The sequence below is a fragment of the Lytechinus pictus genome, chromosome 3 (assembly GCF_037042905.1).
Source record: "Lytechinus pictus isolate F3 Inbred chromosome 3, Lp3.0, whole genome shotgun sequence".
NCBI lineage: Eukaryota > Metazoa > Echinodermata > Echinoidea > Temnopleuroida > Toxopneustidae > Lytechinus > Lytechinus pictus.
This window is the reverse complement of record NC_087247.1, coordinates 17,959,634-17,977,183: the sequence shown is the minus strand read 5'-3', so window position 1 is coordinate 17,977,183 and position 17,550 is coordinate 17,959,634.

Sequence of the window (17,550 nt, the reverse complement as noted above, 5' to 3'; positions counted from 1 at the left end):
ACTTCCGGGAGATCTGAGGCCGGCAGGTCATAACATGCTTCAAATGTTAATTTTTTTTAGGTAATACCCAACCATTTTTTGGCCTTTTTTGTTTTATCCTTTTTTCATACTTTCGACTTTTTTTCTTCGTTGGTTTGTACTCTTTTTCCGTCTTTTTCTTCCTCATCTTTCTCCTTTTTTGTCAACTGCCGTACTGGTGGGTCTTGTTATTTGGCAGCAAAGTTTTTTTGGTACATTATTTTCAACATTATAAATTTCCATCGCATGCCATTTAAAATCTGCCTACTCTGACTTTTCATATGCAAAATCTATTGAAGAATTACTAACATATTTACATAAAAGATATCATGATTAATTTGAAAATGGATTACGTTATGTTGGTTATGTTCACACATGCACAGAAACACTGATCACATGAGGTTGCTTTGTTCAATAAGCTGCATGCTATCACTAATGAATTTGTTAAGATATTTGGTTGAACTTTATCGCTCCATGTTTTCACTAAGAATTTTTTTGAGAATAATAAATTAATGAACGGCATACAAGGAATTGACATATAAATCCCTAACAAAATAATAAGCGCCAAAACATCTAAATTTTGGTTTTGATAGTAAATGGCTAGGTGGATCATAAAGAAGAGGAAAAAACATAAAAATCTCTGCCATTTTAATTTACACAAGATAGTTTGTAGTATCATAATAAAGACCTACACTGATAGGCCTATAATAGCCACGCCTGTCACACCCTAATATCTAGTAAATCATTTGTGAAATGAAGCATTTATTTAATGTCGCTCTGAAAATGTAAGACAGTAGAGAGCAATTCCATAATGATCGACCTTTTCGTACGTCCGACCCCCATTTTTCTCAAGTCTTACTCTACTTCATAAACTGACCAAATCATGGTCCTGAGAACATTACAGTCTGTCAAACGTGCAATAAAAAATCAGAGACAGAAAATGTCATGAAGGTCCCACATATAGGGGGTCGGACGTACTTATTTTGCCATAAACATGATGGAAGGGGGTGAGGAAGGGGAACTACAGAAATTAGTCACATGAATTCAAGCTCTTATATCATCATCATCACCGTTACAAAATCTTGATTAATTACATTATCTTGGTAATTATTTTCCATTTTCTTTTCACTGTCACATGCCTACGGACAAAGAGACAAACAATACTTCAGGAGGTATTATTCTCCTCGTCTCTCTTGCGTAATGATAAAAGGCCTATCAAAAATCAGAATAGGATGGTAAAAACATGGTCTTCGATGGTGTGTTTTGTACAGACTTAAATAAAAGAAAAGAAAATCAATTGCCATAGCGTCAGACCAGTTTATAGAGGATATCATTTTATTAGCATCTACTTGAATTAGAAAAACTATACAGTGCGTATCAAAAAAGGAACAGTTTTGAAAAGTCTATCAAAATTTTGTTTCAAATTATAATGTCTATATTTTGATTTTAATAGATGCTCTGTCTTATCTCTCAAATGCCATTTTAAAAAATGAGTTTCATTCATGCTTGAGCGAACACCAAACGTTTTTGTCAGGGGTTCAAAAAAGGCTTGCGCCAAATGGCATAAAATGTTGACCATCAGACTTCGTGCTGATTGATTATTGTTTATGTTCTGTTGGAAATAAATCTGAATATGAATGTAATCTGCAAACTCTATTAAAAAATTTTCATCATCTTTACCATAATTTTCGAATTATGCTGTCAAAATCCATTTACAAATCTATTGATTTACTTAAATTGTGCTGTTTTTTTTGTTAATATTTAAAAGGTAAAAAAATTGCCAACCCAAATAAGGGGATTCACATTATGAGTAGGAGAGCTTGTCATTTAATCAGATATTTTTATTGTGTGCTGCAAAGGCTATGGTGCCTTTGACAGACATGAATCCTTCTGTTAGAATTTACATTGTCCGGTCAAGCAAACAATTTAACTTGTTCAAAGAATCAATGTCCCTTGACAATGGGATTCATGTTTTTCAAAGGCACCATAATCTTTGTTGCACGTAATAAAAGGATATTAATAAATTACAAGCTTTCCCCATTAATAATGGAAATGTCCTTGCTTAGGTTGACAAAAAAGTTTTCTTACTTATCAAAGACTATTCAATGCTAAAAGATAACATATTTAAATGTAACAAGGTGGTTTGTGAACCACGAGTCTAGCCTGATTTTGAGATAATTAAAATATGCAATATCGTTTGGCCCCAAATAACCTTTGACCCCAAATAACCTTTGACCCCATCATCTTCATGAATACACATGTAGTATTACCCAAGGATAATATTTACCAAGTATGAACATAATTGATGCAGAAACAAAGAAATGAGAGCAAGTTGAACAAAAACTTCAACAAAAAAGGATGGACATGACCTCATATCATTTGACCTTTTGATCCATAGATGACCTTCAACCTCATCATCCTCATGGACACATATGTGATATTACTCAAGGATTATATTTACCAAGTATGAAAATAATTGATGCAGAAATTGAGAAATGAAAGCAAGTTAAATGAAAACTAGGAAGAAGTCTGATAATCTATATTTTCTAATTTGATGCCATTTGGCGCAAGCCTTTTTTTTAACCCCTAACAAAAACGATTTTTGTCCGCTCAAGCATGAACAAAACTCTTTTTTTAATGGCATTTGAAAGATAATACATCAAAGCATCTATTAACATCAAAATAAAGACATCATAATTTGAAAAAAAGGATAGACTTTTCACAACTGTCCCGTTTTTTAATACGCAATATATATATATATTATATAAGGACATCGAGCACTCTATACAAGGATAGAATTCCCGAGGTATATTATATATATATATATATATATATATATATATATATATATATACACACACAGACGTATAACCATATAAATGAAGTCGTAATAACACATGATCGCGAATTGACCAGTCGTTTGTCTAGAATACTCATGAATATTCATAAGAGGGATATATATATATATGCACTGCAAAAACTCTGGTGTTAATTTAACACCAGCTCGGAATCTATATATGTCCATACCAGAAAAGTGTTAAAAAACACCAGTTTCGTTTTGGTCTAACACCAGAAAGGTGTTTATACAACACCAGTTAGTATTAAAACAGCATCGGTTTGATACCAAACTGGTGTTGTTTCAATACTTCTCTGGTGTGGACATATATAGATTCCGGGCTGGTGTTAAATCAACACCGGGATTTTTGCAGTGTGGCCTTACTGGAAATACATGTATACATTTTTATTCTCTACTTCTTCTTCTTCTCGCTTTCATGTCATTACGTCTTGTTTATCAAATATATGAACTTGACGACCAAGGAGGTACGCAACGAAGGTCCTCTTACAGGCTCGTGTTGCAGGAGGATAGTTTTGATATACTTTGGTATTACCAAAATCATTGAAAATATATTGTCATTGGTATAAACTAAAACGACCTTTGCATTTTTCAGGTTAAAAAATTTCAATATATTATAATATTTTCAGGTTGAAGTAAATGAAAGAGTGTAGTTGTAAAGTTTTGTAAATTCTACATTACTATTTCCTGTTTTCTTAGAAATCATGTCCATCCTAGAAACAAAAAAAGGTTAATATAAATCAAAAGGGAAAAATAAAACAAGCATAACACTGAAAATTCTTTCCAAATCGGATGTAAAATAAGAAAGTTATGAAATTCTAAAATTGTCCTTTTCACAATGCGTTTTAGATGCACAATTCAGTGCGGATGATAATCTGATTCACTATTTGTTTCATTTTTATTGTATGAATCACACAATATTCCATTTTATTAGACATAAGGACTCACTTGATTTAACCATAAAAGTTTATCAGTATGGCAATTATACAAGTCAGGAGGAATATCTACATGTTTATATTTCTCTTACTTTAAATCCGATTTTAATGAAATTTTCATGGTTCAGTTCGGTTTATCTTTTATTTGAATCAACTTTTGTTTGGGTTAGCTTCCCAATTAAAAATCTTCCTATATACGAATTGCCTTTTATTACAAAATTTGTTCTTCGATAGACTTTTTCCTTTTTGTATCTCATCTGTGCTCATGTTTACATATTTAATTTTAGTCCAAGGGTTCATGAAATGTAATCATTTCCAACCATAATTTCGTTAAAATATAATTTTCACCAACGTATAATCATTCTAATTGCTAAATCAAGCATTACTTAATTCCTTTTTTGTTGATTATTATCTGATTCAAATGAACTTAATCAAATTTAGCATACATGACCAGACGACATGTCGAAACGGTTGAAGAAAAAAATCCATTTGTAACTTCAAGATAGAGAGAGGGGGGGGGGGAGTCTCCAAAGTGGTTTAGGATGTTTATTTCGACCTCGCCATGCAAAACAGTTAATCATGGTCTCATTAAAAGGCAAATCGGATAGAAATTAGGTGGGTATTATTTAAGAAAATCTCACAAAACTGACATATTAGGATTCATCACTCTAATTACGATTTCTTATTGACATTCATTGGTAAATATGAAAGGCAGACGATGCACCATGACCTTCACTTCAAATGATTTACATTTTATAGCCTTAATGCTTACGTTGTTGTCACATTTTCCTTCATTTTAAGTTTACTTTCAGACAATCATATTGCATGTTAAGCCAAATTAGTTATTTCCAAACAGTGAGCAGTTCCTGTCATTCCCTATAATCTAACCCTTTCATTTTTTTTTCAAGATATGAATCTGTTGCCGTATTGAACATATTTCTTGTTGATTCAAGTTCGGTGGAGCCCTCTTCATTTACATTTAGATGAAACTTTCGGCGACGTTTATTAAGAATTCCGTCTACTTCTCTGGCACGCAATTACTCTTATTTCAAGATACATCTTTTAATTTTTTTTTCTTCAGACTAGGTTAGTATTGAGACCATTATGAAGAAAATCAATTTTGGTTGACTTGGAATGAAGTTTAGATATTGATTGATCACGGTAAGCTTGATATTGCACCCAATTAAGAAACCAGAGGCAAATTGTTTTAAAAATGGTCTACCTACATCGGTGACAGGGATAAGTATAAATGGACTTTAAAATGATGGAAATCGTATGGAGATCCTTTGGGAGATCTTTCTCTTTATGCGAACCGCACTAATTATGTCACGTGCTTGGTTTATTGTCATCAACATCTGTAAGAAAAGGCGGGATAAATACATTAATAGCGGACCCATTTCCAGCGGGCCGCGATTTATTGTCACACGATACTCGGAGATAAAAGTCATAAGTGTAGGCGACTTTACGGAGCGCGCGCAATTTTTCTTTCTCACCATAATTTGGCGTAGATTCAGTTTGGCTTTTAATCGGTTTCATTAGGGACCCCTTAACACGGCTGAACCAGTAAGTGCAAAGAGGTCGAGATGGATTCCTTAAAGAGGGCAAGGAGATCGTGTTTCCATACTAATGAAGGGCGACGAAAAATACTCTGTCCATTATACATGGATGGTGTGTTTTTTTATTACTGGATTCATAGTCATTCACTTTGTTGTCGCCATCCATGAAATAACTGTTTAGGGAGAAAACCATAATGCTTTGATTTGCAATTGAAGATGTGCTATGAATCTTAGTCATCCTTACCCCCATTGATTTTTAGTTCACAAAAATGTGCATGAAATAGCACTAACCGGAGACTGGTGTCCGTGTGTGAAAGTATGTGCGTGTGTGGAATTACGTTCTTATCATATCAATCGGATACATGTGTGATAATATAGGTTTGGGAGTGACTTGAAACTGTCACCATCCGAAGGACTCGGCCCCAGATTTAAAACCGCGGACCATCGAAATATTTTGAACAATTCAAAAGAATATATGAATATTCAAGGCATCAAAGTTGGTGTTTGTCTTATTGAATTTTATCCACCATGCCAATTGAGTTTAAATGACTTTCTTCTGATCATGCGCAAAATGGAACGCCGAACTAGGGAGCGTTTCATGAAAGAACTGGTCGGATGTTTTATTCGATATTTACCATAGTAACCGTGCCTCTCAGCCAATCAGAATCAAGGAAAGTTGTCAGATCTGAAAATTGTCCGAGAAAAATGTTGATTAAACGCTTCCAAGGTCTATTGCTTGTTCCAATTATGTTCCTTGTACGATCACCTACACATATAATCATAATATAACCGGATACGAAATAGACAAGTCACTATATTGTGCAAAACAGTAGCATTTTCATATCTACCTAAGATGTCTCACTTTCATCAAAATCTTAACATTTTACGTCTTCCTTTTCTTTTCCCATGTCTAGCTGTATGTTTGACTGTCTGAATCTCTTTCTCGTTATCTGTCCCGCTCGCTCTCACACATAGCATTCCACACGTGCACCACGCACACTCTACCCAATGACAATGAATGACAATGAATTTATTCGACCCATGTCACCCTTATTAGCCACTTTCATGCAAACCTTACAATGTATTCTTGAATACAAACCAAAGAACCAAAGACAAATACGCAATCACACAAACATACGCACTTCCACAACACACCCACACCTCACCCTTACACATACACACATCCTGACACAGGCCTGTGTACCTCACACCACTGACCATACAAACTTGTCAAGCTAGAACTAATACTCCGACAACATGCCCCAACTAGACCCTCACCCTCATCATCACCAACTTTCTTTTTCCATTCGTCTCCTTCGCTCTCCCTGTTTCCGCAGACAAGTTCGATTCTCCAGCATAAGCTGTCATTTTCTTTCAATGTTCTACACATAATTAACGGTAACGCATGGTTCTTTGTAGAACCCTTTCAGAACCAACGTCATTTCCCACCAAAATGTCATTTTCCCCATCGTTAGTGATTCCTGTTTTAATAGGAAATATTTCCTCTGACCTCTTTACTTAAAGGTGAAAGTATCTTAATATGAGACCGCTAAACTCCCAATGGTCGACAAACGAGCATAATGCAAAGTGAATATTGATTTGCGGAATTAGGTTAGGGGAGTATAGATTAATACGTGAAAGACTTTTAAAAAATCGTAGATTTTGTAGGCCTACTAATGCAAAACTCGTATCAATATCTGTTTATGAGATGTTGCCATGGTAGCGAATTTGATTTTCTACCTCTCTCCCTCCCCCTCTTACTCTCTCTCTCTCTTTATTTCGTCGTCTTTTTATTTTGATGGTAAAATGTATTTATGGTTGTTAGTCCGCGCATGCTTGATTCATGATTATAAACTACACCATCGTCAGACCATGCAAGCAAATTAAATCCTATAATTTGATATTGGTATCAATCAATATATCTATATAGCTTTTATCTAGATGGGGTTGTGAGGGTTAAATGATTATGAAATCACAGTATTGGCGATTGATAGACATGTACTGCGGAAAAACAGCTTTTGCATTAAAAAAAATGTTGTTAGGTTTGTTTACCACATCTGTTACTTCATGAACTTTGCAAATGCGTCAAACGTGATGACCTACAATGATTCGTAACTCATAGCTACCTGCGCTGTACTAAAGATTAATAAATATATTTCATCATTTTATCTCACGGCGCTGCGACCCCTCCCCCAAAGGAAAAAAAAGTCGTGCGTACACCGTACAACCGCCTCTTTCATCCACGCCAATTTCGCAGAAGGGAGATACGATATAGCATGATAAGTTTGCAGGATTTGTATAAGAGCATTATTATACAAATTTTTTTTTATTTAGGCGTCCAGTGGAAATTACGAATATGATAATCCAACAATTTTACCTACTAACGGTTGGTCAATGACCGCATCATCTGCTGACAGAGTTTAGTCATACGATCTTCGATAAACCGTCAGACTTTTGGACGATATTCTGTAGAACCTTCTTTCCGACCGATAATTTAATCTATCATGTTTTTGTGCAGTCAACATGGTAACAATACGAAACCATGTAAATCCGTGCATTAATTTAACCTCTTATATTGTTTTTTTTTATTTTTATTTTTTTTTTTTTTTTCCGAGCACTTCATTTTCAATGCAGTCATTTATATTATACTTCAGGCAGTGGCGTAACAGATGGGGGGGGGGGGGGGGGCTTGGGGCGTTTACCCCCCCCCCCCTAAATAAGCATGATCACGAAGAAAAAAGAGAAAAGGAAAGATAGAAGGGAGAAATGTGATATTATTTTCTGATTGTGTTAAAATCTATTACAAAATTTGATATTTGTAATAAACATATCGAAATTTTTTCTCGCTCGCATATTTTTAATACCTTTTTGCCCGATACGCCATATCTTGCCTCCTCAAAATTTGTGGCTAATTGTGCTACTGACCTAAAGGATCGGATTAGATTAATATGACTTAGAAGTCACACAAAACAGTTATGAAAGTACAATAATACCTATCGAAAGGATTCTATTTCAAAATGAGTGACACTATTTGGCGTCGACTACGGATTTGAGTTTCACAATTTATGGACATCTTCGTCAAGACACCATCATATTACTGGAGAAATTGCATGATATCACAGTTCAGAGTAATCCTATATTCTGCCACATGCAAATAAGTATCCCCCTCCCATTTCCCGGTTCATGATTAATGAATATTTTAACCAACTTGGTGATCATAATGTTTATGCCTAGAAAAGATATTTAAAGGCCACCGCACACCTTACGATCGGTAGTGCGACCCGATTTTGAAATAAAACGTAATAGAATTTGGCGCTTATATTGAGACATGAAATATCTTACTGTGTAATGTTCTAAATCGTATGACTGCTATAATCCTTTAATATTAGAATAAAAGCAAATTAAATTTCTTGACTTAATTACGTCTGATAGCAATACGATTGGCAATGACTTAAAACTAATTTGGCCTTTACTCCGAAATAAAGGCTTGCAATCATCCAAAATTGTTTTATTAGTATTTTTTCAGTTAATTTGAACTTGAAATAGTGTTTTCAGCGAATGAGCAAAATTGGATTTGTTCCAAAATCGGATCGTGAACCATTTGTAAGGTGTGCGGAGCTGGTCTGGCATTTATTATACTTGTCAGTTGCCATGATTGTAAATACCAGGGAAATTGAGAATACACAAAATCATCTGATCGTTCATCATTGCAGATTATTACGCGAGCTTTAATCCAATGCCAGATATAATTGTGGCGTCCATACGCCCAGCAAAAAATAAAATTTGAAATTCAATGTTTGAATGGCTATTATTTTTTGTGTGTGGACCATCATCTCTATTCCAATGGCAATTTTTTTTTTGTTTTTTTTTCTGAATAATTGGGACTATTTGATAAGCGCTTTGTGTGAAATCCCTTGGCGATTTTTTTTTTTTCAATAAAACGTAATGAAATTTGATGCGAACATAAATTTTAGATATGAAAATGTGTAAAGTTTATGTTGTCGGACGAATAATTATATTCAGATCCATGACTATGCCACCATTATAATTAGAATAAAACCAAATTGAATATCTAATCGTAACGGCGTTATATCAATCGCACGATTTGAAACTAATTTGGCCTTTACTCCAAAGAAAGAATTGCAACCATCTAAAATGGTTAGATAGGTATTCTTACAGTTGAGTTGAACCTCAAATAAATAGTTACTTTTTCATTCACATTTTCAGAAAATAAGCAAACTGCAATTTATTCTAAAATCGGATAGTGGACCAGTCGTAAGATTGCAAAGACCTTTGTGTACGTGCATACTGTACGCCTGTCGATCCATTTCTTGGAATCAAGGTACATCTCCGGTCATGAAAAATCCGTGCATTTCTTCCTCGAGATTCAGATCGCGATTTTTTTTCGCTGTGTGTGAATGGTAGAAAAAACAACAACGAAAATTGGATCGCGATCCAGCTTTCAAGTTTACTTGTGTAATATGAACGCCTCTAAGGATTATACCACAGTCGGGAAACGAATTACAAGAGAATACACGAGAATACATGCAAGCGAGAGGGAACAAAACGTCTAAGTTGTGTTCTTTTCTTTCTGTTCCATTTAAAATTGATTTTGGTGTATATCTTACGTGGATTTTGTTTTATTTTTTTTCCAAAAGCATGTTTTACATTATCTATTTTTTTTCCAATTATTGTATCTATCTCATTTTATTATATATATATATATATTTTTTTTTTTTTGGGGGGGGGGGGCTGTAATTATATTCCCTCGTTTGGACATTAATTCGACTTAGATAAAAGTATAAAGAAACAAAATAGCTCCACTTTGTATTCAATCATATCGCCAATCCGTTATCATTCTCTTTAACTGTCCTCTGATTGCCCCGAAGGCCAGTATTCATGGTATTCTGAACACGGGAGAGCAAAGTCGACTCAGTCGGTTACGCGTCTGCCTGTCGAACCAAAGTTTGTGGGTTCGAGTCCACCCCGGGTGGATGACTGAAGCCAGTGCGTTGTGTGGAAACGTCTCTCCCCTGCTCAATGCTATGTTACAGTGGGAAACACTCTGTCCCTCGGATAAGACGTTAAATGGAGGCCCCGTGTAGAGGAGAGTCACTACCTTTGCACGTTAAGATGGAAAACATATAATGTAAATGCAATTGTTGAAAGCGTTGGCTTCTTATACAGAGTTAGACCATAGACAATAAAGACCTAGTTACAACGGAACCGAACAGCTGCGAATCCATCCGAATACACGTATTCGGGTGGTTTAAAGCCAGGCCTTTTTTTATACCGAAACCGAATTCTCCCAAATAAAATCGGACCGATTATAGCCGAATTCGGCCTAATTCGGGTGGTTTCGTTGGATTCGAATGTTTCAGAATCCTTCTTGAATTTTCTCGAATTCGCGAAGGGAGAACAGAATACTCCCGAAACCACCCGAATTCGTGTATTCGGATGGATTCGCAGCTGATTCGGTTCCGGTGTAACCCGGCCTTAAAAGCCCCCTCACACCTGACCGAATGTAGACGGACGAAGGGTGACGAAAGGGAAAAATGAACGAAATGCACGCGAATTCAAATAAAATTTCCGTCAAATCATACGATCAGTAACTATTGTCAAATTTTATCAACGAGCGGTAAGCGAAGGATAAAGATGTCATGCAAAGGATATCAATCTTTCGGTTCACCTCTTTGAGAAAATTGCGGCCGTAGGCGAGCGAAGGGTTGATATAACCCAATAAGACGAAGGAACAGTGAGCAATGGTTTGATATGGCGTGCGATTAGAAACGAAGCCGAGGGAATAGATCAGGCAATCTTGTTCGTTGTGTCATCGTGTTGCTTCGTTACGGGTTCTTTCGAGATCGGTCCACTTTGGCAAAAGCGCGAAGAGGGACTATGCGTGACAAAAACACACAAACGTTAAACGAACGATTACCGCAGACTAAATAAGAGATGCAAATTCAAACAGATGACCAACGATTTTTCAATTCGTCGGAAATTTTTAACATGTTCAAAATTTCCGCGCGAATTTGAATAATCGCAGCTGTTAGTTCAGAAGATGTACGAACCCTAACACGAAGGGTAAATATGATGTACTATCAGTTACCATTGAAAACGATAAAAAAAATGCTTTTCGCCAGCCATCGCAAGGCATATTTCAGGCAATTCGGTTAGGTGTGAGGGGGCCTTTAGGTTCACACCCGACTTCAGAGTTGCGTATGCTACTTCTCTCTGTCACACCCCCTATCTCTCTCTTTTTAAAGGAGAATGAAACCCTTGAAACCAGCTGAATCCATATCAAAGAGAAAAATCAAAGAAACATATTGTTGAAAGTTTGAGGAAGATTGAATGAATAATAAGAAAGTTATGAGCATTTGAATATTGAGATCACTAATGCCATGTAGATCCTCCCATTGGCAATGCGACCAAGATCTGTGATGTCACACACGTACAACTCCCTCATTACTTTAGTACTTATTTCACTTATATTCTCACTTTTATAGAGTCTATCACAAGGTGAGGTGTTCTCTTTATGAGATGACAAGTACAGAGGTTTCACAACATTATATCATTGATGAATCGTTTGTCATATGATTAGAATGAGCAAAAAGAGATGTTTTGGGGTATATTTTCAGTGTCCAAATGGGAGAGTTGTACGTGTGTGACATCACAGATCTTGGTCGCATTGCCAATGGGAGGATCTCCATAGCATTAGTGATCTCGACATTCAAATGCTCATAACTCTTTTATTGCTAGTCCTATTTTTCTCAAAGTTTTGTTGATCTTATTCTTTGATTTTTCTGCTTTTACAAAAGCTAACTTGCTCCAAGAGTTTCATTCTCCTTTAATGTATCCTTAGCTTTCCCTCACTCAGCTTTCTCTATCCTCTGTCTTCCTCCCCTTCTCCACCCCCACACCCTCTTTTTCTCTCCCTTTTCTTTCTCATTATAATCATACTTCTCTTACACCTTACCCCTCCCAAGCTCTCTATTTGTCGATACCTGACCTTCCTTGATCTACAATGAACAAAGAAGAACTTATCATTCTTGGTATGAAATTATCGAGTTGCTCTCGTGCGGAATAGTCTTGTAATTGAATCCCAAATATAACCGAGGTAAAAAGAATGTAAATTATGGTTTCTAAAATAAAGATATGATATTGCATACTAATGGCTCTAAATTAGCTTTCTCTACCTTATAATAACCTCGTTTGATCGTTGGTCCATTCTCTTTTTATCGTGATTACAATTATTAACGATCCATGTCGCCAAAAAAGTATTACTTGAATGAAGCAGATTGTTTATTTATCTCATCATTTTCATACATGACGACCATCTTAAACGGCTATTTTGAATTTGGTTAAGGCGAATCTACAGAAGCGGCTAACACAGAATGCAATCAGAAATCTAATTTGCTAATAACAGTATTAAATAGATTTCACTGGTCAGGAATCATTAAGTAGGCAGGTCGAGTAAGGACAGCTTCGTTCTAATTTTAAAATATAAAGCAGCCCTGCTGCCGTACTCTCCCAAAAGGATTAAAATATATCATCATGCAACGAGTGATGTTGCATAGATACAATAAACATCCGGATGTGCATTAGCAAGACATTTTAGGATGCAATACATGTCACTAAACTGCGCCTTGTTCCCCAGTTGAAAGATGCTCTTTACCATCAGGTGGTGATGACGTCATAATGAGATTTTGTTAAACTTCAGGTCCCATGACGTAACCATCCGGTCGAACATAAATCTGTACATAGCATGACAAGAAGCCATCTTTTAGAGCAATATCTCTCAATACAGAGCAAAAATGGAATAAATTTGTCTATCAAAATGGGACGAGGACAAAAATTCTCATTTGAAATAGATTCACCACAGACTCATGTGCTTGAAAATACAGATTGTTAAAAGAAGAAATGTTGTCAATGTCTGATTTATCTTTTTCTCGCTCTTTCTTACCCTGTCTCTTGCTTTGTCACTTTAACTCTTGAAGGTTTTGAGGTTTTATTAGAATATCCACATATCGCAGCCATTTAGGGTGAATTGTATTGGATTTACAAAATATAACAATAAAATGATAACATGATACAGCAATCAAACATTAGAAATGTTAAAAAGTGGACACAATGCTCGTATACTTTCTTACGACTGGGCGATGTACATGTATGAAGTGATAAGGGTTCCCCCCAAAAAAAAGGTATAAAAAAAACTCTACCCCCCCAAAAAAAAATCATTTCATGCTAATTCAGGGTGGAACAGCAACTTTAAAAAAATGGTTTAGGGTACTCCAAACCCAATCTGAGTCGGAAAGGTAATCACTTGTTTAATCACTTGGTTAGGGTACATTTTGAAAGTAGTCTGTGTATCCACCTTAAAAAAATGATCCCTCTGGAATTGATGTGTTCCAAAATTTCATTTTAATAATCTTTAGGTGTGAAACTTAAGAATAAAGGGGGCACTACTGATTGGTTTACGAAGTGGCAAATTTCCTCTGGGTTTAATTCTGTTAAGTCTTATCCCACGTGGTCCAACTCCGGGACATCCTACAAATAGTTCGTCTACTTACCATCTGTATGCATACATATTGATTAGGAATTATGTTTATTCGATATAAGATCATTTAATTTATGTGCTTTGAATATCACTTTAATCACTTGATTTCACATGATCTACAAAAAAAAACACATGAATGATAAATAACCAAAGTCTGATCTCCTTAAAGGTGAGGAAGAGAAATATTTTGATCTGAAAGGTAAATATATCTTAAAGAAACTAGTATAACAATTTTCAACGAAAAAAATTGATTGTCTATGAATTATTTCATGAAGAATGCATCACTAGTACTTTTCCATTTAAAAGAAAAATGGTTAATTATATATTTTTGAAGATGAGTTCTACATATGTGTAAAAGAGTTGGATTCTTTGTGAACATTTTCATTTGTTGTGAAATAAAAATTATTTTTATTCTCTTGAATAAACCCCCCCAAAAAAAACAAAAAAAAACTAAAAATTTTGTTATTATATTCCATAAAAAAATATTTAGAAAATCCACTTTCAATTCAATTTGGTTTAACACAAAATAAACAAGAGTTACGTGAACTATTTATGAACCAAATTTCTGTTATACAAAGTACAAACCAAGTGCAAATATTATCAGGTAAAGTGGAAATAAGACATTCTCAGCATCAGACCAAGTGGTGGTTGGACTAAACAGTACTTACATCAGTATGACAGTGGACCAAGTTAGTCTAGCCATGATGGTGTTAGACAAGCTGATATTTAGACCATCTACTAGTACTTGTAGACCAGTGCAGGCCGCATAAAAACGTTGTTAGTCCAACAGAGCGCTTATAGTAAGCACAGTCACATCTTTCGGATTGTTAAGTCAAAATATTTATTTCATCCAATGTGTAAGTAATGCATTGTTGTAACATTAGGCATCGCTACCACATTACCGATTGTAAAGGGTCTCTGTTAGCGCACTGTTAGCACTAACAACGTTTCTGTGCGGCCAATACATGAGGATACAATCCAACAATGTAACATGAAATTTGCATGAAGAACATCGAAAAAATAAAATGTGTAATTAGTCATATAGACTAAGTGGTGTGAGACCAAGTGGATGTTAGATGAAATTGGTGTAGTCCAACTGGATATTACGACACAAAGAAGTAAATGGACAACATAGCAATCAAGCCCAATGTTTAGTAGACAAACTAGTTTTAGATGAAGTAGGGTTAGACCGTGAGGGATGATGAGGCAGGCAGTAGTTGTAAACCAAGTTGTAGACCAATTATTTTGCAGGGTTTTTTTTCTGTCACTCTCACTCTCCAGTCCTCCTCTCCCTCTCTATCTTTCACTCCCTCCCTCTTTTTTTTTCTCTCTTAAAAATGGCCTTTTCCCATTTCAGTAATTGGTTCAAGGAAACAAAACACAGTGTATACATAGCAAGTGCATTATTTAATGGCACCGATGAATGAACCACTAATAACACAACCTCAACATGATCCCATGTATTTAAAAGGGAAAGACCACCTTGAAAAGTTGATTGGATAGGAGAAAAATCAAACAATGATAATACTAAAAAATTTCATCAAAATTGGATGAAAATAAAACTAAAAATAAGAAAGTTTTGACAGTTCAAAATTTTCCTTATTTTTATGAAACTATTTTATGCACAACAAAGAAGCATGCAAATGAGAGAACTTATGATGTGGCAACTTTACAATTTCTTTTTCATTTTAATAGATAAATTACAGGATATATTGCAATTTTTGAAGATTTGAAAAAAGGAACCTCTACATTGGAACACAGTAGGTTATAGCAATGGTAATTCCTCATGATCAGGGAGGAATGAAATTTGATTTGCATTATAATGAGAACAAAATTGTAATACAGTATAGTAGTATAACATATAACAAAAAACAGAGAACTTAACTGAAAATGTGACATTGCTGGCTTTGTCATTTACATATCAGCTGTGCTTGAAGTTTCATAGCTTCTACACTGATTTTCATAAAATTTTCAACATTATGCTTGTTTGATTTTTCTGTTTTTTATCCAAACCAACTTTGTTGGAGGTGGACTTCCCCAATAAACTAAATGTTTCTGTCACTTTCAGTCCACATTACAAATGTAAAACTGCAATAATAATAAAACGAAGAGCACAAATTCTAATAAAATAATAACATAATACATAGAGCCTTATCGGTATACATCAATGACACAAAATAATGCCTAATCATTATACATGCATGTGACACTAACTGACACAAACACAAATTGAACAACTGCTTTGATAAAATACAGAAGTAATTCATCTCATTGTTATTGACATAGCTGTAAATATGTATTTGAACTCCCTTTTTTCTAGGTAAAAAAAAAAGGAAAACCTGACATTTTACATGGATTTCTTGTCGACTTGATGAAGCACACTTGCGAGCTGACAGTGGGAAATTGTTATTAGTATATCAAGCAAAATGTGATGCCATCTTTTTGAGCAAGAAAAAGACAAATTTTTTGCGACCTCATAATTTTACCTTTCTTCAGCTTTATAACAGGAACAATCCTTTTCCTTTATATATACAAATGACCCTTGACCTTTTGACCCATCTAATAAGATTACAGACACCACAAATTTTGAACAACATACATGCTTTTATTCTTTAGACACTTTCACGCGGTCTGTAACCACTTTGTCTCATTAAAAATTTGCTCAAACTCAACATGGTCCAACTTCTTTTTGTATTCTTACCAATTTTTTTTTACTAATTTTCACTTGATTTTATCAACTGTTCATTTCATATCAAGTTTGGCTAGCCCATTTCTTCTCATGTACTTTGACAAAAAGTAAGATAGAAATAGTTTTGACCAAAAATAAATTAGACTTCATGATAATTAAAGGGGAATCCAGCCTTGGCCATTAAATGTTGTGTTGGGAAGAAGAAAAATAAATTAAACGGAATGGTGAAAGTTCGAAAGAAATCGGACAAGCAATAAGAAAGTTATAGCTGCTTTGAAATTGAGATCACTAATACTATGTAGATTTCAAATTGGCAACTGGGTAAGTAAATTATGACAAGGGGCAAGGACAACTTTCCCATAGGCCATGTACTTTATTATCAGGGATTTGTGGTTTTCTCCTAAGTACCCATTCCCCTGGGGCAGTAATCTAAATATAACCCTGGTAGTATATTGTTTTATGTCCTCATGAAAGAAAAAATATAATTTGAAATAAAACTTTTGGGAAAAATGACATTTTAGCCATAATATGTATTGGAGTACATGGAAGAGTAGTCCTTGCCTTACATCACTATGACATCCCATATGCAGCCAATATGAAGTCTCCATGGGTATAGTGATTACCAATATTTAAAACTTAAAAATTCATAACTTTCTTGTTGTTTGTCCAATATTGTTCAAACTTTCACCTATCAACTTGTCTGATTTTTCTTTTCCTTATAAAAACAAGTTTTTATTTGGGTTGGATTCCCCTTTAAGTCCAGGTTGTCATCAGACCTTGAAGGGAAGTTAGACAAAATGAAACATACAACAAAAGGTTTATCCAAAACAAAGACAGCCGATCTAGAAATAAACCTAGCATACACAAATCCTCAAGATAACAAGTTCCTGAATAGAAACTGACAGCCATTCCCAAATAATAAAAATAAAATTCATGGGAAT